This window comes from Malaclemys terrapin, chromosome 13, assembly GCF_027887155.1.
Source record: "Malaclemys terrapin pileata isolate rMalTer1 chromosome 13, rMalTer1.hap1, whole genome shotgun sequence".
In the NCBI taxonomy this organism is placed as follows: domain Eukaryota; kingdom Metazoa; phylum Chordata; order Testudines; family Emydidae; genus Malaclemys; species Malaclemys terrapin.
In genome coordinates this window covers 27,458,355-27,479,212 of record NC_071517.1, presented here as the reverse complement: position 1 = coordinate 27,479,212, position 20,858 = coordinate 27,458,355, and positions in this window count along the sequence as shown.

Here is a 20,858-nt window from a genome sequence, read left to right as displayed (position 1 = left end):
TGGGCATATAACCAATGTTCTGACTTGACCCCAGCCTCATGGCCCGGCGATCCTGGCCTGTCCTCCCTCCCACCCCCCCGGGGACAAACACCCATAAAAATGGTTGGCCTGGAGGGGGTTTGGCTCCTGTAAGTTTTCAAGAGATGCTGGCAGGGCCGGACCGCAAACCACAGGCCAAGGGGCCACTGAGCACAATCACATGGTGACCACAGCCACAAGCTCCTCCCCATCCCTGCTGGATGAATGTCGGGTGAGACACAGAGACAGCGCTTGGGAGCCACAAACGCTCTGCCAGCTGGGCAAAGCTGGGAATGTCACAACAAGACAACACACCTGCCTTCAGATGCTTTGGGTGGAAGTTCCTGATTGCATGGGTTTCTCAAAACTGTGACTCTGATATGAGGAGATCTGGGGATTAGTGTGAGGAGTTTCCCAGAGCTGTGACTGTGATACGAGGAGATCAAAAGAGTGTGAGGAGTTTCCGTGAGCTGTAACTGTGATCTGAGGAGATCTGGGGATTATTGTGGGTACTTTCTCAGAGCTGTGACTGTGATATTCGGAGATCTGGGGATCACTGTGAGGAGTTTCTCAGAACTGTGACTGTGATATGAGGAGATCTAGGGATTAGTGTGAGGAGTTTCCCAGAGCTGTGACTATGATATGAGGAGATCTGTGGATTATTGTATGTATTTTCTCAGAGCTGTAACTGTGATATGAGGAGATCTCAGGAATAGCGTAATGAGTTCTGCTGTGATACGGGGAGATCTGGGTTTAGTGTGAGAGATTCTCAGAGCTGAGACTATTAAATGAGGTGATATGGAGATCAGTGTGAGAAGTTTCTGAAAGGTGTGACAGTGATATTGATCTGGGGATTACTGTGGGGAGTTTCTCAGAGCTGTGACTGATATGAGATCTGGGGATTAGTGTGAGATGATCTCTGAGCTGTACCTCTGATATGAGGAGAACTCGGGATGAATGTGAGAGGTTCTCAGAGCTGTGCTTGTGATATGAGGAGATCTGGAGATCAGTGTGAGAGTTGCTCTGAACTGTGATTGTGATATGAGATCTGGATCTTTGTCTTCCCCTGAATGTTGTCAAAGAAAGAAGCGCATGTGAACCTTAAGGGATTCAATATGCATCATTTCAAAACTGGATTGGGAAGGCTGAATCACTAGCGAGGCATAGAGGGTCTTCTTGTGGGCAATGGCTGAAAGTCCAAGTGGTGGCTACTCAGGAGCCCCTATGGAATGTGCTGGGATCTCAGCCTGGTTCAAAGCAGGATGGAAATTCTTGCCTCCATTTCTGCTGAGTAGATCATCATGTAAGCTGCATTGTCTCCCTCACCCTCCCAGTTTGTGTGAGCCTTGCGAGAAGAATCCCAGTCCCTCCCATTGCTAGGCACCTCCTAGGCCGGTGAGCTCTGCGCTGAACAGTCACAACATGAAAAGCTCTAGATTTTCTTTGAGTCTTCAGTGTTGTTTTACAAATCCCTCCTCGTGGGTTTTAGATATTTCCATACATAAGAAGCAACCCTGTATTTTCAATCAAAATGACTTTATTTGAGACCCCAGTGAAACAAGAAGGCAGAACGGTAAGGTCTGCATGAACGCAGTGTGTGGCATGTCCCCTGGAACAGACTGAACACCAGCATGGCAGAGGGGAGGCCTAACCATTGCAGAACATTTTCATTTGACATGTTTCAGCCAGCTCTAAATACAAGTCACAGCAGACCAGATTTCACAGGCCTCAGTCACCACAACTGGAGCTGGCTTTTCCAAACAGCTCTTCTCCCATTTAAGCACCTAATGAAGCAACCAGTTAATTCTCAATGAGACCAACTGGGAGGTGGAAACTTCTGGCTAAACTCTTTAGAAAATCTGGCCTCTTATTTAGGTGCCTAATGGGAGCTAAAATAAATCGAACCCCAATTCTGGGGGCTGGTTTCGGTCTGTTTGTGAAGCAGAGTATTTTAGTCTCCAGAATCAGAGACCAGGCCCCAGATCCTCAAAGGTATTTAGGCACCTAACTCCCACTGCAATCTATGGTAGGTAGGCACCTATGTACCTTTGAGGACCTGGGCCTGAAGGGCTACGAGATGCCCATGTTACAATGAGTTCAACAATTACCGGGGAAAGTGAGAGTTGGTTTCTTCCCCAGAGCAAGACAGGCCTTTTGATGAGGTGCCTGAGCCCTGGGGATTCCCCTACAGCTATGCAAGCAGCTTCCCCCTCACTCTCTGGAAGTCTGCCATGGTCCCACTGAACACCAGAGACAGACAGGAGAGGCCTGCTGCAATATCGGTATAATAGCCCCATCTTGGCCAGCACACTGGGCATTGAACCAGGACTCTCTAAATCCAGATACCTGAGTCACTGCAGCGTGAGCTAAGTTGCCAGCCTCTACAGCCAGCCACTGTAACAGAGTCACATCCTCCGCAGCTCAGACCAAGAGGGGGGCGTGTGACATGTACTGATCAGTGGGTTACACTGGCATGGACTTTCCTGGCCTGTCTGCAGTTTCGATGTCTCTGCAGGAACATGGGAATCGTTCAGGATCAGAGAGGACAGAGATTAGAGAAGCTCGTTTCATAGGTGCTGATGGGGTTTTCTGATATCCTCCCCCAAACTCTGGACGTCTCAGGGACACAGTCTGAGCTGGGAGTTTACACCAAAAAGAAAGAAGAAAGGGCGAATTCTTTGCCCAGTGAAAGAGGTTGGTGGGAACGCGAAGATCAGGGCCTTGGTATCAGCATCATAAAATGTCACCTGCCCCCCTTCATAGTCCAGATAGACCCCGATCTTTCTGGGTCTTCAACTCAGAGACAAGTTGGTAATAGGGGAGGTGAAAGCTTGGTAATAGGGCCCCAACTGCTCTTAGCCCAGACCCCCGCTTTGGGCTTCAAGCTGACCTTTCCCATTCTCTTCACAGACTCTCTGGCGACCCCTAGACGCACGTTCCCCCCCTCCTTCAACTCCATCTCCCAGTAATGTCTGCCCGAGGTGAATGCTTCATGGCCCAGGATAGGGAGAAACGATAAATCTTCTACTCTGAAATTGTTGTATGGATTCTGCCATCTCATGCCTTTCTGATCCTCAGACACGATGAGCCAGGGATTTCCTGTGTCTGGATCCAGCGTCACATTTTCTGGAGAGAGAATGAGAGAGAAAATCAGAGTATCAGAGGCAGAGCTCAGCCCTGGGGGAGGGGTTGATCGTGCCAGTGACAGAATCTGCCCCAGCTGGAGAGTGACTCAGGGAATCTCCTTCCTCTAGGATTTACTCAGCTCTGAATAGAGGCAGCTCTGAGATCTCATCAAAGTGCAGGGGAGAGTCACTCCCCCGGCAAGGATGGGTCAGTGACAGCAAAAGGATTGGCCATGCCAGGCCTGAGACTCCGAATCTTTTCCTCCTGCACCCATCGCTTCCTGCCTGACAGTGCACAGTGCACCCTGACCCTTTGTGGCGTTCGCCCCCACGCAAAGTGTTGGGAGTCCCTGGAATAGTGATGTGGGGCTCGATGCTTAAAAGGAATTAGGCACCTACGTCTCAATTTTGGTTCCATGGCACTGCCCCAAATTCCCTGTCAAATGCTGTAGACACCTAAAGTCACGCAGCACCTACTTTTTTCAGAGTAAAAGATCCCTAGCTGCTTAGTTTCTGCTGCTCCTGTGAGAGACCCAGTTCAACTCCTTTCTCCCCGTTGAATAGAAAGGTGGACTTGAACTGGGGTTCCCAGCTCCCAGGCGAGTGCACAGCCACTGGGCTAAAAGTTATAAAGCAGCTGCTGCTGACACCACCACCAGCCAGATTTGGAATGATGTCAGCTCCAGAAGGTAGCCTCTGCACACACCTATTGGATCACACCCTGCATGTGAGTTAGGCAGCGGAATGCCTCTTTTACCTCTCTCTGGGAATAGCTCTGGGGCTGAGGGAGGAGATGGGCAGCTGGAGGCCCACAGGGGGCAGCAGTGTGCACACCTAGAGATGGAAACATGGTGACTAGGGAACTTTTACTCTGAAAAACGTAGGCGAGTGACTTTAGGCGCCTGCTCAGCTTCTTGCTAAAAGAGCATATGGCGCCTAATTCCAAGGAGGTTCCCGGCCTGAGAATCACAAGCAGAGATGGGGTCTCCCTGCAGCCTGGACTTCGCTTATCTCTGTGAGGGGGTGGGTCTTAGGACACCCCCCCCCCCTCATCAGCCTCCCCCAGGGGCTAGCCTACCCACCTGGCTTTGGAGCATGGCATTCTTAGGCACCCATCTCTCTCCATTCACTCGGTGCCCAAGCCAGGTTTTGGGAATTGCAGGGCTTTTTTCCCCAAGCACCTAAAAGTTTGCCATTGTGATGCTGAACTGAGTCTTGGACCCTCTCAAGCATCTTTCCCCACGTCTGGCTCGGCAAAGGGGAATGAAGGGCCACAAATGCAGGGCCCCATCATGCTAGAGCCCATCAGAGAAGTCAAGCACCCCTGTTCAGGAGAGAACTTAAGCAGGTGCTTAAATGAAGCAGGCCATTTCCTGAATAAGGCTGGACTGAAGCATGGGTTTCAGTGTTTTCCTGACTCAGTCCTGAGTCAGTGCTTGGAGCTCCAGGGCCTATCAGCCCAACAGGTGACCACAGCTATGCTGATGCCTAAACTGCCTGAGCTGATGAAGCAGGTCTTGGGGAGCCTCAGGAGGAAACCCTAGGAATATGTAAGGACATCCCCAGTGCCTAGAAAAGTACATAACCCCCTGGGGAACCATAGCAAGCTCCTCAGTACCTGCCATGACTGGCAGGCCCCATGGAATGTATTGGAAGGTTGCGAGTACCTGGAGTGTCTTATGAGGTTCACAGCACCTGCAGAAGCTTGGGGGGAGGGACCTTCACTCCTGTGGACCTCACTCCATGTGGGAGTCTGTGCTGGGGGGTTCACTTGTGTCATGTCGGTGAGCCGTGAATTTTTACTAGTAGCCTAGCAAATTTCCTAAGGTTCCTCAGAGCCACAGTTCAACTCATCTCAGGGTTCCACGCTGCCATTTCCATTTCAACATTTAATCACTTTTAAAACAGGGTGGCAACATTCAGAAGTTTGATCCTGTGGTTCAGATCTTGACTAGAGGAATCTGGCCAGCTGAATTTTAATCTCTTCCCACCATCCACTCTCAAGAGGGCATCTCGCCAAAAAGTGTTAGATTAATTGGATGAATTTCCTAATTGGGTTGATTATCTTGTGTTTGTTTTTAATTAGAGCTAGCTGCAAAATGTCTGGTGCACATGATATTGTTTCCTACTTTTTGCTTTATTGAATTTTTATGCTTCTTTTTCTACCAGAAAATCCAGGGAGACACAAATCATTATTATTTATCCTCAGTTCAGGATAACATTCACATGCAACTGTCCCCACTCCGCATTGCCCCCAGGAATTACCTTTGTCCAGCCTCCATTCTGACACCAGAGTCTCTAGAGGATGAAAAAGGTGAGAGAAAGAGGAGATCTCAGGATTTGATCAGTAGGTGACAATCATTTTGTGATTTAATATAACTTTTGGGGGAGATGCAGACAGAGCTATCCTTATTAGTAATTGTTTATTAATTATTACTTCTCATGTGGTCAGGCCTGAGGACCCCAATAGGGAATTAGGACCCTTTTGTATTAGGCTTCGTGTGAACAGTTCCTTGCCCAAGAGAGCTCAGAACGTAGGAATCTGGACAATACATAGCAGCTGAGTACACTGACAAACAGGATCATATTGGTGGAGGGGTGGTGGCCCTGACCCCTTCACTAACATTCAAAGAAGCTACTCTGTTGAATTCTATAGACATTACCAAGCCACTATCTCCTGACATCAAATAGCTGGACAGCACTGTCAGTGCAGAGATCAGGGCAGGCTGCTGATGGTACCACCCACACAGTATGGCTCCCTGTCACCTTCAAGTGGTGGCTGGGCCACATACAGAGGTTGATGATCCTGCTACAACAGCAGCAAAGCTGAATCTCTGAGCTCAGGCTGCATAAGCTCATTCTATCAGCTCCAGAGGTGCCACATTTAATCCCCACCGCCAGGCTGTTCAGGGTGTTGTGTCATCAGCATCTGATTGTTCCCCTCCTTCTCGCACACCTTTTTTCTTTACAGTGTCAAGTCTGGACAGTCTTTCCCCTCCGCTGCCTGGCAGGTCACTGAAACTTTTTTCTGTTGCCTCTCTCACAGTCCCCACACTTCAGCCAGACTCCACACCTGCTCCCCATGCTACCCAACTTCCCTCTCTCGTCTCCTTTCCCTCTGACCCCTGCAGCATCCCCCCCTTCATCTCTCAGTTTAGTTAATTCTCCCCCAACACAACCTCTCTTGAAAACCTCTCCAAACCATCTCTAGAAAACCATCTCTAAAAAACTTTTTTTAAAATTGTGTTTGTGGGTAAAATTTAAAAAAACGCACCTAAGCGACTTTCAAAATTACAATTTTCGTTTTATTTGTTCTGGGTTTTGTTCCCCCATTCGCTCCTTTCTCTCTCCTTTTTTAACCTTATACCACTGAATGCCATAGGCGTCGATTTCCCCCCTTTCCCGTGGGTGCTCGACCCCCCCCGCCTCCACTCCATCCTTCCATGAGGCCCCGCCCCTGCCCCTGTCCTGCCCCTGTCCCACCTCCTCCCCGTCCTTCCCCGCCCCCATTCCAACCCCTTCCCCAAAGTCCCCGCCCTGGCCCCACCTCCTCCCCTGAGTGCGCCACATTCCTGCTCCTTCCCCTCACCCCAAGCGTGCTAACTCTGCCAAACAGCTGTTTGCCGGTGGCCGGGTGGGAAACGCTGGGAGGTAGGCGGAGGAGCAGGGACACGGCATGCTCAGGGAGGGAGGAGGAGGTGGGGCTGGGGGTATGGGGAGCACCCACTAATTTTCCCCCAGGGGTGCTCCAGGGCCCACAGGGTTGGCGCCTATGCTGAATGCAATTTGCTGAATGATGTCTAGGTTTTTTGGCATGTGTTTTCCTCCCCTATTTTATTTTATTTTCCATTGGCCAATCTAGTTTTTCAAATCTTCCTCAGCTTTGGAAAAGCTACAAGAAAAATGAAACTCTGTAGCTCTTCCAAAGTTTGGAGAGCTTTGAAATCCAAAATGAGAGGCCATTTTAAGATGGAGGACACTTTTTGGTGGACTAATTTCCTGCATGAAGAAATTCAGCCAGCTGAATTGTCTGGTGTACGGCATGGAAAGCAGCTGGGAAGCAGCAAGATGCAAAGAGGAGACATTTTAAGGGGATGTGCATGTACCCACTAAACAATGAGCAGGGGATAGGTCCCACAACAATCTGATGGGGCTCTCCTGTGATACTAGGGTTCTCATTTGCCCCAGAGAGGAGAGGTGGGCTCAGGCGGGGACAGATTCTGAGTCTCAGGCAGGCCTGGCCCAGCTGATCCTTTCACTCTGGCACTGACCCGTCTCTGTCGGTGAGGGAATCTCCCTGCACTATGCTGAGATCTCAGAGCTGCTCCCCAGTCAGAGCTGGGTAAATCCTAGAGGAAGGAGATTCCCTGAATCACTCTCCAGCTTGGGCAGATTATCAAACCCTCCCGCAGGGCTGAGCTCTTGCCCTTATGTCTTATTCTCTGTCTCTCCCCACAGACAAGTACTGGGGACAATGAAGAAGAGAACAAGAACAGGAGAGGGGTTAAAAGTTAAAAATTAGGGAACCAGGTGGGGACACTGAGCAGAAAACCCCAGCCAATGCCTGCTGCTCTCCGTCTCTCCCCAGTGAATGCAACTCTGGATCCAGACACAGCTCAGCCTACGCTTACTGTATCTAAGGAGGATGGGAAAGGTGTGAGACAGGGAGGCAAACTGCAGGATCTGAGCAACAATTCCCAAAGATTCCATCACTAGCTATCTGCAGTTCCCCGTAGCTAGCAGCTTCTGAAAGTCTCACTAAGCACCATCTGCACAGCTATAGGCTAAATATTGTAATAGCCTGGGTTAAACCTCACTGGAGCTGGTAAATGCAATTGCCACCCGTCCTTTGAGATAACTGCATGGGAAATGCAAGATCTTAGGAACATGGAAACTTGAAAAGATGATTATATGGAGCTGTGCAATGAGATTACTCATAAGCTTTTGTACCTGTAAATGTTCTCTGTATCTTTGTGAGCCAGGGGTTGTATTCTGCATCTATAGGGGAGGGTAACCGAGCTCCCCCCAAGAACTAAAATCACACAGTGAGAGCCGTCATTCCGGACCCATCCAGAATCAGGGGTGGATTCTCACCTCAATGAAAGAGGCCAGCGGGAAAGTGCAGCTGGGGGCCTGGTTATCAGTATGGAAAAATGTCACTTGTCCATCTTCATAGTCCAGATTAATCTCAATCTTCCTGAATCATATTCAGGATCTGGAGGGGGAGGGGCTGACAGCACTGAATGGCCTCCACTCAGCTCCAAAGTCCTTTAGGATCTCTCTGGCAACATCCATGTTTAAGTCTCTGTTACCCTGCCCCTCCCAGAAATGTCTCCCTGAGGTGATTCCTTCACAGCCCAGCACACAGGATTGTCAGGCACAAATCTCTCAGGATTGTCAGGCACAAATTTCGCAACGTTTCCATCCATGTTACACTTTTCTGATTCGCATACAGGTTGAGTTCACGACTCGCTGTGCTTGGATCCAGAGTCACATTTGCTGTGGAGGGAGAATCAAAGCATATGGGGCAGAGCTCAGCCCTGGGGGAGGCTGGGACCATTTCTCACACCAGAGCCAGCTCTAGGTTTTTTGACGCTCCAAGCAAAAAAATTTTTGGCTGCCCCCCACCCCAGCCCTGAGTCCCCCGGCCGCACCCCCTGCCGCCCCAGCACTGGGCTCTCTCTCCCCCCCCACGCCCCTTGCCACCCCAGCAGTGGGCTCCTCCCCAAACGTGGGATCTGCTACCAGCACACGGCGGCCGAGCCCTGGCCCAGCCGCGACTCTGTCCCCATGCGGGTGGTGCTGCTGGGCGGTGCGGAGCGGGAGTATTTCCAGGTGGCGGTGCGGCTGCGGGGCGGCGCGGAGAACACGGCCCCCTTCCTGGGCTTCATGGCACTGCTGGTGGCTGAGGTGGATCAGTTCGTGCTCACCGCCCTCACCCCCGACATGCTGGTGGCCGAGGATCTGGAGAGCCCCCCGGACCTGCTGCTCTTCAGCCTCACCGCGCCCTGGCCCAGCCCCAGTGGGTGGGAAGGCGAGGCTCTCCGGCTGCGGGGCTACCTGCTCAGCACTGACGAGCCCAGCCAGCCGCTCACCTCCTCACACACTCCAGGAGCCCCTCTCGCCGCTGCCGCAGCCAGGACTTGGCTCCAAGGGACCCCGCTTCCCTCCATCCCCGGCTCCTCACACACTCTGGGAGCCCCTCTCACCGCAGCTGCCGCAGCCAGGCCTCGGCTCCAGGGGACCCCACTTCCCTCCCTCCCCGGCTCCTCACACACTCTGGGAGCCCCTCTCGCCGCTGCCACAGCCCGGGCTCAGCTCCAGGGGATCCCGCTTCCCTCCCTCCCCGGCTCCGCACACACTCTGGGAGCCCCTCTTGCCGCCAGTGCAGCTCGCGCACTGACAGGGCGAGTGGCTGGGCCAGGGCCGGCTCCCGGCAATGCTGCTCCAAGCAAAAAAAAATAAAAAATAAAAATAAAAATAAAAAAAGGGGGGGCAGAGTGCCGCCCCTTAGAAAGTGCCGCCCCAAGCACATGCTTGGAGGGCTGGTGCTTAGAGCTGGCTCTGGCTCCAGCCATAGGAATTATGATACCTTCGGGCAGATATCAAGGGACATGATGGAAAAGGGCCATGACCGGGATGCACTGCAGTGCAGGGTTAAAGTGAAGGAGCTGCAGAATGCCTACCACAAAGCGCGAGAGGCAAACCGCCGCTCCGGTGCTGCCCCCATGACCTGCCGTTTCTACAAAGAGCTGGACACGACACTTGGGGGCAACCCCACCTCCACTCCGAAGACCACCATGGACACTTCAGAGCCCAGTTCAACAAGGCAGGAGGAGGAAAGCGGGAGCGAGGGTGCTGAGGAGAGGGGGACAGCCCGGCATCCCTAGATGCATGCAGCCAGGAGCTGTTTTCAAGCCAGGAGGAAGGTAACCAGTTGCAGCGGACAGTGCTTGGGAAAGAATAAACAGCAGAGGAGGTGCCCGGTAAGTGGCTTTTATTTTGGGAAGGAAGTTGTTCAGTGTGGGCTTTTGGGGTGAGGAGGGTTAGGGCTGCCTGCATGCCTAGATGTGGAATAGGGCATTGATGTGCTCTCTCACATCATGGTAATCGGCATCAGTGATCTCTTCAAAGGTCTCATGCCAGAAGTGGGCAATCCGCTTGAGCAGGTTCCTTGGCAGAGCTACTGTGCTCCTTGTAAGGCTAACATGTCCGCATCACAGTGCCGTGACAGGCAGGGGGACCATTGCTGCACACAGGCATGCTGTATATGGGCCAGGGCGGAAGACGCATTGTAGTAGAAGACCCTCCCTTGCTTCCCAGGTCACCCTCAGCAGTAAGCTATCTTCCAGGACGAACTCATCCTGTGGAAAATGTGGGGACAGTATAGGGGCCCCCTGCAGCTGTTGGCTCTCCCCAAGGCACAGAACCCCAGAGGGCAGTATGGCTGTGAAACAATCATAGAATATCAGGGTTGGAAGGGACCTCAGGAGGTCATCTAGTCCAACCCCCTGCTCAAAGCAGGAGCAATCCCCAGACATTTTTGTCCCAGATCCCTAAGTGGCCCCCTCAAGGATTGAACTCGCAATCCTGGGTTTAGCAGGCCAATGCTCAAGCCACTGAGCTATACCTCCCCCAGGACCCCTTCCTCGCTGTGCTTACTCACCATTTTGGGGCTCCTGTGGGTTATGTGCACTTGCTTTGGGATGGGCAATATCTGATATCTGATATTGTGTTCACTGTACTTGTCTTTAAGTATGGCCGACTCATTGCTCTGTCTGGTGTGAACAATGCTGCCTCTGTTAAGTGTTGCATTTTGGCTTTACAGATGCAATCTTGAGATCCCAGCCGTCCTTGTTATCAACAGCCGAAAGACTCCAAAGAATCAGGAAGCATCCACGAAGAAGCAAAGAGGACATGCTGCATGAAGTCATGCAGCAGTCCCTTAATGAAAATCAAAAAGTGCAGGAGTGGCAGGAGAGTGAAAGGTGGGTCCACCAGCAGAATGTGGATCCCTGGCACCAAAGTATGGAGCGGCTGCTAAGCATCATGGAGCGCCAAGCAGACTCGATACAGGCGCTCGTAGCAATGCAGGCGGAGCATATCTGCACCCGCCCCGCCCCTGCAGCCCTTGTCCCAAAACTCTTTGCCTTGTGCCCCCATGTCACCGCCAACCCACTTTCCCCAACATCCGGGTTCTTATCGCCACCAGCTGCCTCCAACACCTGTAGCTTCACCATCCAGCCCTTGAAACTATGACCCTTACCCACTGCACTCAGCCCCCATCACCATGCATTTTAGCCAGCCTAAAGTGCAGCACTCATTGCACAGCACTCCAGACAGGAAGGCTGAGTATGATAACAGGACATGCACAAATCTCTGATTGTCCCGTTCCCTACCCCACCCCCTTCCCTCGTCCCACACAGCACAGATGTGTCATGCTCTTTCTGTTTCCCAAGCAGTTGTGTTTCTATTCAATAAATGAATTTTCTTTACATAAATGATTTTTTTTTGCTTTGAAAACATTCTTTATTATTATATTAAGTAAAAGATACCGTAGCCCAGGAAAGCAACAGGCACTGCAAGTCAGTGCATCATATGTAGCAAACACAGATTCCTACTAACATTGGAACCACTGTACTTCACTCCCGTGCAGGACACCAAACATTACTGGTGGCTTTCAGCATCAAATTGCTCCCTCAAGGCATCTCTAATCCTTGCAGCCCGATGCTGGGCTCCTCTAATAGCCCTGCTCTCTGGCTGTTCAAATTCAGCCTCCAGGTGCTGAATCTCCAAGGTCCACGCTTGAGTGAAGCTTTCACCCTTCCCTTCACAAATGTTATGGAGGGTACAGCACGCGGATATAACCGTGGGGATGTTGTCATTGGCCAGGTCCAGCTTCCCATACAGACAGTGCCAGCAGCCCTTTAAACGGCCAAAAGCACACTCCACAGTCATTCTGCACCGACTCAGCCTGTTGTTGAACCGCTCCTTGCTGCTGTCAAGGCTCCCTGTGTAGGGTTTCATGAGCCAAGTAAGCAAAGTCTCCAAGGATCACAATAGACATTTCGACTTCCCCTACAGTGATCTTCTCGTCTGGTAAAGAAATGGTAAATTTTCAGAATGGAGAGGAGTAACTAGTGGTGTTCCCCAAGGGTCAGTCATAGGACCAATCCTATTCAACTTATTCATAAATGATCTGGAGAAAGGGGTAAACAGTGAGGTGGCAAAGTTTGCAGATGATACTAAACTGCTCAAGATAGTTAAGACCAAAGCAGACTGTGAAGAACTTCAAAAAGATCTCACAAAACTAAGTGACTGGGCAACAAAATGGCAAATGAAATTTAATGTGGATAAATGTAAAGTAATGCACATTGGAAAAAATAACCCCAGCTATACATACAATATGATGGGGGCTAATTTAGCTACAACTAATCAGGAAAGAGATTTTGGAGTCATCGTGGATAGTTCTCTGAAGACATCCACGCAGTGTGCAGCGGCAGTCAAAAAAGCAAATAGGATGTTAGGAATCATTAAAAAGGGATAGAGAATAAGACAGAGAATATCTTATTGCCCTAATATAAATCCATGGTACGCCCACATCTTGAATAGTGCATACAGATGTGGTCTCCTCATCTCAAAAAAGATACAGTGGCATTAGAAAAGATTCAGAGAAGGTCAACCAAAATGATTAGGGGTTTGGAACGGGTCCCATATGAGGAGAGATTAAAGAGGCTAGAACTTTTCAGCTTGGAAAAGAGGAGACTAAGGGGAGATATGATAGAGGTATATAAAATCATGAGTGGTGTGGAGAAAGTGAATAAGGAAAAGTTATTTACTTGTTCCCATAATATAAAAACTAGGGGTCACCAAATGAAATTAATGGGCAGCAGGTTTAAAACAAATAAAAGGAAGTTCTTCTTCACACATCACACAGTCAACCTGTGGAACGCCTTGCCTGAGGAGTTTGTGAAGGCTATATCTATAACAGGGTTTAAAAGAGAACTAGATAAATTCATGGAGGTTAAGTCCATTAATGGCTATTAGCCAGGGTGGGTAAGGAATGGTATCCATAGCCTCTGTTTCTCAGAGGGAGGAGGTGGATGGCAGGAGAGAGACCACTTGATCATTACCTGTTAGGTTCACTCCCTCTGGGACACCTGGCATTGGTCACTGTTGGTAGACAGGATACTGGGCTGGATGGACCTTTGGTCTGACACAGTATGGCCATTCTTGTGTTCTGGGAAGAAAGTCCCAGCTTGCAGCTTCCTGAACAGGCTTGTTCCTTTCCGGACCAGCCTGCAATAATGTCAATGAAATGCCCACAGTTATCCAGAAGCGCCTGGAGAACCATAGAGAAATACTCCTTCCAATTTATGTACTCGGAGGCTAGGTGGGCTGGTGCCAGAATTGGAATATGCGTCCCATCTATCGCCCCTCCTAGTTAGGGAAACCCATTTGTGCAGAGCCAGCCACAAAGTCATCCACATTACCCAGAGGCATGGTTTTTCTGAGCAGGATGCGATTAATGGCCCTGCAAACTTGCATCAACATGATTCCGACGGTAGACTTTCCCACTCCAAACTGGTTAACGACCGATTGGTAGCTGTCTGGAGTTGCCAGTTTCCAGACTGCAATAGCCACTCGCTTCTCCACCGGCAGGACAGCTTTCAATCTCGTGTCCTTGTGTCGCAGGGTGGGGGCGAGCTCAGCACATAGTCCCATGAAAGTGGCTTTTCTCATCTTAAAGTTCTGCAGCCACTGCGTGTCATCCCAGACTTGCATGACGATGTGATCCCACCACTCAGTGCTTGTTTCCTGAGCCCCAAAACGGCGTTCCACTGTGGTGAGCATGTCCGTGTATGCCACAAGCAAACTCGTGTCGTAAGCGTTATGTAAGTCGACATCATCGTCGGACTCCTCACTGTCACTTTGTAGCTTACGGAGTAACTCGAATGCAATTCATGACATGCTGGTGAGACCCATCAGCATATTCCTTAGCAGTTCAGGATCCATTCCCACAGATCAAAAAGGAAGACAGAGTGTGCAGTACAAAAAACGTTGAAAGATGGCGCCAAATGTGGACGGAAGCACAGGGATTGCTGGGATGCGAAGTGCTGCACCACGGGGCATTGGGACAGGACCCAGAATGCCCCGCACCCCTGCCTCCTTCCCACAAGCCACAGCGCCAGAATGGGAAGAGGTGCTCTGTGGGATAGCTGCCCATAATACACAACTCCCAATGCCGCTGCAAGAGCCACAAATGTGGCCACACCAGTGCGCTTGCAGCTGACAGTGTGAACACACTGCAGCGCTTTCCCTTCTGCACTCTCCTAGGGCTGGTTTAACTCACAGAGCTCTACATCTGCAAGTGTAGCCATGCCCTAAGTTTCCATTGCAGTTAATAAGTTAATTTCTAGCCCCTGTGGCTTTCACAGACATCCTCCCAAAGTGAACTGAATGTCATACATGCTGTGCTGTCCACTGTGTCTGGTCATTTCTTGCAGTGTTAAAATGTTTGTTTCTTTTTTCTCCCCTGGCATCTCTGTCAATGTAGTGCTGATTCCCAGAGACCATGAATAACATAATATGCTGACTATGACAGACATGGAAACATCGCTTTCAGAGAGATAGGGGCCAAAGAGGAAGGTGTGAGAGAATCCTCTCCCTAGTAACCACACGGTAGAATCAAATGTCAGAAATCTTTGGATTGTCAAAGAAGTTCTCCCTCCTGCACACTCGGCACTCCGTGAAAGGACCCCAGGCTCCTTTCATGTCCCTAACCAGATTTTTCTCATTTTTATACAGAAACAAACACAAACTGAGAGGCAGAAGATTGTGTCTGAATTTCAGGAACTGTGGCAGTTCCTGGAGGAACAAGGGCAACTCCTGCTGGTCCAGCTGGAAAAGCTGGACAAGGAGATTGTGAAGATACAAAATGAAAATGTCAGTAAACTATCCGAGCAAATTTCCCATCTCAGTGAGCTCATCGGTGACATAGAAGGGAAGTATCAGAAGCTAGTGAGTGAATTCCTGCAGGTGAGACTGTGTTAGAAACATCCCATGCCAACACAGGGACAGGACAGCTCCTGAATCCTGGGCAGTGGAGTCCAGCTGTCAGAGATCAGTTTAACTCAGTGTGTGCATTGCTGAAATATGAATGACTATTGATCTTTGCAGAGACACAGACACATTGATATTAGAGATGGAAAAGTCCCATTCGCTCAGTGAAACCATGGCCCTGGGGCCAAGGCAGGGCCAATTTTCCTTGTATTTACAAAATCCCTTCTCTGGAATCTGAAATGTGTGTATCAGGTGAGACTGAGGGGGTGTGTTTTTTCTCTCTCTCTCCTCTAGGACATCAGAAGCATCTTTAGCAGGTAGGTGACTTTTTCTCCCTCCCACACATACTTCACAATGATGGGAAAGAGTTTGGAGATATGTTAGAGCCGCATCTCCCCAGGTCTCTACAGCAAAATGTGTTGAGACAGTCACATTTTGAATACAAATCTCTGTAATTAACTTAATCCTGAAGTTCTCACCATTTTATAGAAGTCTCTAGAATTATCCATTCAGTGAGAAAGACTGACCAAAAGTGTTTCCTAGAGATGTCACATCCCTGGGGGACTGGCTTCCTCAGGATTGTGGGGATGGAATATGGGCCTTTCACTGCTGGGGCACTGGTTACCCTTCAGCCCAAGACAGCAGTGACCCAGAGTCTTTCCCACCTGAGGACTGTTTGGAGAGCTGTGTGGAATAAGCTGGGGAGGGGAGAGTTGGTGTATCAGTCTAGTTCCCAGTGGACAGATTTCTACAACACTTAACATGGGAACCTGCTGTCCCTCAGAGCATGGAGGCCATGGAGTGACTTGTCCATGGAGACTCAATTTGTCTTTTATCCCCAGAGCTGATCTCTCCAGGCCAGAGGTGAAGAATATTAATGGGACCTTCAGCGGGAAGGTTTCACTGCCATGGCCTGTGCTGCACCTGCTCTGAGGCTGGGAGAAGTAGAGCAATTCTAATTCCAGGCCCATTAGAGCAGTGACTCACCAGCAAGAACTAATAATGAGTCAGTAAATGAAATAGAAGAAAGTGAAATTATTTGTCTCCAGGTGTGAGATGGGGAAGTTCCAGCAGCCAGTGGAGATTTTTCCTGAAGTGGAAAAGAGACTCGGCAATGTCTCCAAGAGAACTATTGCTCTAATGGAGACTCTGTGGAAATTCAAAGGTACTGAGATGGGATCTAGGGCCTTGGCTACACTGGTGCTGTACAGCGCTGCAACTTGCTGCGCTCAGGGGTGTGAAAACGCCCCGCCCCCGAGTGCAGCGAGTGCAGCGCTGTAAAGCGCCAGTGTAATCAGCGCCTGTAGCACTGCACGCTCCCTCGCAGCGCTTCAAGCTATTCCCCTCAGAGAGGTGGAGTACTTACAGCGCTGCGAGAGCTCTACACGACTACACTCGCGGCGGCACGACTACACTCGCACTTCACAGCGCTGCCACGGCAGTGCTGTGAATTCCCAAGTGTAGCCAAGGCCTAGGAGGGGAAACTGGAATGAGCCTCTGAGACTGTGGGAGGGAATGGGGCTCTGGCCAATTGATCAATAATTAGATGACATATCTATTGAATGAAAGGTGGAAAATAGAGAAATTGGGCAGGAGTAGCAGGGGCGCAGGTGTCAAGACATGTCTCATTAATTCATGACTTACCAAAAATCACTACGTTGAGGCCCAAATTTAGCAAAATGGCCTAATTTTGGTCCCTGATTTTCTCTCCCAGCTACAAAACCTGCAAATCCCGTGGGGGTCACAGAAACAGGGATGCTACTCTGGCTGGACCTCAGGACTTCCCTAGCCTGTGCCAAGGTCTGCACAGGCCTCTGCAGCCACTGACTAGGGGAGTCACAAACTGCCCCCTTCTATTCCTTTGCCAGTTCAGGGGGAATCTGGGCCATTTTGCCAACCCTCTCCCAGCTCGAATTTCCACACTTATAAAATGATTTTATTGTTATTTGTATTTCAGTTTAAGGAGGACGAAGGCCCCATTGTGCTGAGCTCTGTAGAGCTGCTAAGTAAATAGACCCAACAGGCTTATAATTAAGAGCCCTGACCCTGCAAACTCTTAACATCCCATTAATGTCAAAGGGGCCAAAGTGTGTAAAGTTACATTCATGATAAAGTCTTTGCAGGATCTGGGTCTAGGGTCTGACAAATGCAATAGGTGAATGATAGAAACCAGCTGGGGGCTGGAGCAAGGGAGGGGATGATGAGGAGAAAGTAAATCTCTCTTACAAATTGTATCTCCTAGGGTGGTTGTGAGACCTAATGGCTGCTGATTCCATTGCTGTGAGATGCCTGAATGAAAGAGGAAAAGGTTTCAGATTAGTTTATGTTTAAAGACTTGAGTATATCTCTGTCCCTCTATGTCAATTTCTCTGTCAATTAAAACCAAGTTAGGTCAGTTAAGAGTGGGGATGCTGTTATAAATATGAAAGCAGAAAATCTCATCTCTTTTCTCCTGTCCCCCACCAGACACTCTGCCGTCTGAACTGGAGACAAAAAGAGGGGGATCCCTAGGTGAGGTTGCAGGTGGAGATTATCTTTATATTATGAGAAAATTACCATGAAAACACTTTTATGAAATTATACCTAAAGTTACCAACCAAACCAACACCGACCATGACCCACACAGCCCTAAAAATGAAAACATGAAATACTGAGGCGATCCCAAGCTGAACTCTCACAATCAATCCCGACACCAGCCTTTTTGCTGAGTCCATGTCCTCGCTGATGAACAAAAACACTCTCACTGAGCAGCATCCAAACATCCTTAACTCTGACCCTGGCATTTTCATAGACATTCATAGGACTTTTAATATTAAATTGAGAGGAATGAGTAGAGAGCTCTCTCCCCTGCAGGCTGACACGTCCCTTTCCTTTACCCTGGCAGAGGGGGTCTCCCCCATCACTCTTCGCTGACATCCTCCCTTTCCTGTGGGCAGGGCTAGGCTCCCCCATTGCAGCTTCTTACTCTTTCATGGATTGGGAAGATGCTCTCCCTCTGATGCTAGTCCCTTCTCTCTAGGCTAAGGATGGGACTACTCCACTCAGTGCTACCTCCTACTCTCTGGGCTTGATTGGCTCTTCTCCATTGGCTGCACCTTCCTCTCTGTTCCCTGGCCTGGGAGTGGAGGCTGCATTTAAGGGAGGGAGCTTCCCTCTGGCATTTAAAGCTCTTACCTCCCTCTTCTGCTCCCTCACCCAAAAAACTTCTGATGCCTTCTTTGCTGTGTCTCTGCTGCTGGGAATGGATTAGCCCCAGCAGGGGAATCAAAGAGCCGAGTCTCTGCAAACCAATGAGAAACCAATGAAGTGCTTCCATTAAACAGAGTGAGGAACTGCAGTGACACCTCTGCTCAGTCTCAGGTGCCCCGGGGCAGAGGCAGCTTCCTGGGATCCAAGACTGTCCCATCCAGAACAGGGCTGCTGGGGAGGGTGAGAAATGGACCCAGCCTCCCCCAGGGCTGAGCTCTGCCTCTAACGCTCTGATCCTTTCTCTCTCCTAGTGAATGTGACTCTGGATCCAGACACGGGTCATCCTGAACTCGTCCTGTCTGAGGATTGGAAAAGTGTGAGATGGGGACACACACAGCAGGATCTGCCCAACAATCCTGAGAGATTTGACACTGAGCTCTGTGTGCTGGGGTGTGAGGGATTCACCTCGGGGAGACATTGTTGGGAGGTGGAGGTGGGGGATGGGCAATACTGGGCTGTGGGGGTGGCCAGAGAGTCTGTGAGGAGGAAGGGATGGATCAACCCCCCCTGAGGGGGGGGAATCTGGGCTGTGTGGAGGTGGCAGAGTCAGTTCCAGACTCTCACCTCCCCTGATATCCGCCTGCCCCTGAGTCGGGTCCCCAGCAGGATCCGGGTTTGTCTGGACTGTGATCAGGGGCAGATGACATTTTTCGATGTTGATAACGAGGCCCCGATCTTCACTTCCCTGCCAGCCTCTGTCACTGAGGAGAGAATCCGTCCCTGGCTCCAGGTGGGGCTGGGATCCCAGCTCAGAATGTGTCCCTGAGACATGGGGTGGGGATATTCCACTGGGGACCCTGAAATTGGCCTCTCTAGCCTCATACTCCCTAGTCTCTATGACTCTGAAGGACTCCTGCTTTTACCGTGTCATCTTCATGACCCTGTAGGCTCCGTGGTGTCTCTGGACTGTCAAACCATAGAGAGCAGCGAGTGGCTTCTCTATCTCAATCAATTTCATTACCCCAAGGATTGTGCAGCCTGTTTATCACTGTCCTCTATGGTCAGGAGGACTTGGGGGATCCTAGCTTAGTCAGTGTCACTGAGAGGGGGGAATAGCCCAGTGAGAATGAAAAGAAAAATAGGCTACTCTAGCTGCAGTTTTCCCAGTCTATATGACCATGGAGGACTTCCGTCCCATTTATTTATATATATATATGGCACATATAGTGCCATTAAGAAAACTGTTCTCAGTAGCTGTGGATCTCCTTTCTATACACTGTGGTTATTAAAACTCATTCTTAGCTCCTTTTACTTACCAACTTTCAGTTACATACTGTAAATAAAACATTACAAACAATTCTTCTTGTTTGTTTCACTTTAATATCCTAGCTGCAGTTGTTGGGGGCAGAGTCCTGGGATTTGCTTCCTGACTTGGTTGTGTCCCCCCAGTACCCACAGGGAACATCATGCCTCTAGGAGGAGTGTTTGGGTTGTACTGTGATGTGTCACTATCCAGCCTGTGCTCTGTCTCTTGTCCTGTACATACCCAGATCAATCAGGAATTGCTCAGCTGTGCTCTGCGAAGAGGTGACTGGTTACGTAGGGTGCAATCCATGAAGGGACTTAGGCAATGCAATGCTGAGCGTAACAGGGTCTAATTTTTAGGTAACTAGAAAATCACAGGAACAGCACTGTGACCTGCAAAGCTGAGTGAGGTGTCAAAACTCCCTATACAATGCATGGGCAACATAGGCACTTTACAATGTGATTCACAAAACCCAGCTCACTAGGTGGGGAGCCATCTAAGCTAGCCAATGGAAGAGAGTGACGGGGAGAGGGGTGTCCAAATCCCTGCCCCTCTCTACAGCCAGATACCTAAATCTGGGCTGCAGTGGGGTGTCTTCTCTGCTTAGTAATCCACAAATGGGAACGCACTGCCTGATGTCAGGTGGCTCAGGCATCTAAGATGTTTCTTGCTGGAAGGAGTTAGGCACCTGCCTCACTGCACACAAAATTTATTGGGGGTGGTGGTGATGTGACCCACCTTATAACTTTTTGCCCCATGGTTAAAGCACTTACCTGTGATGTGGGAGACCCAGGTTCAATTCCCTCTGTCCAGCTGTCTGGAGACGCTCACGAATGTGAGTAACAGCCTCAGGGCAAACAGTTACAAACTGGGTGTGTGTTCTATATTTATATTACCCCTCTATATTATGCTCCTACCCCTGTGTCATAACTATAAAGGGAAGGGTAACAGCCCTCCTGTGTACAATACTATAAAATCCCTCCTGGCCAGAGACACGAAAATCCTTTTACCTGTAAAGGGTAACCTGGCTGACACCTGACCCAAAGGACCAATAAGGGGACAAGATACTTTCAAATCTTGATGGGGGAAAGGCTTTTGTTTGTGCTCTTTGTTTTGGGGGTTGTTCGCTCTTGGGACTAAGAGGGACCAGACATCAA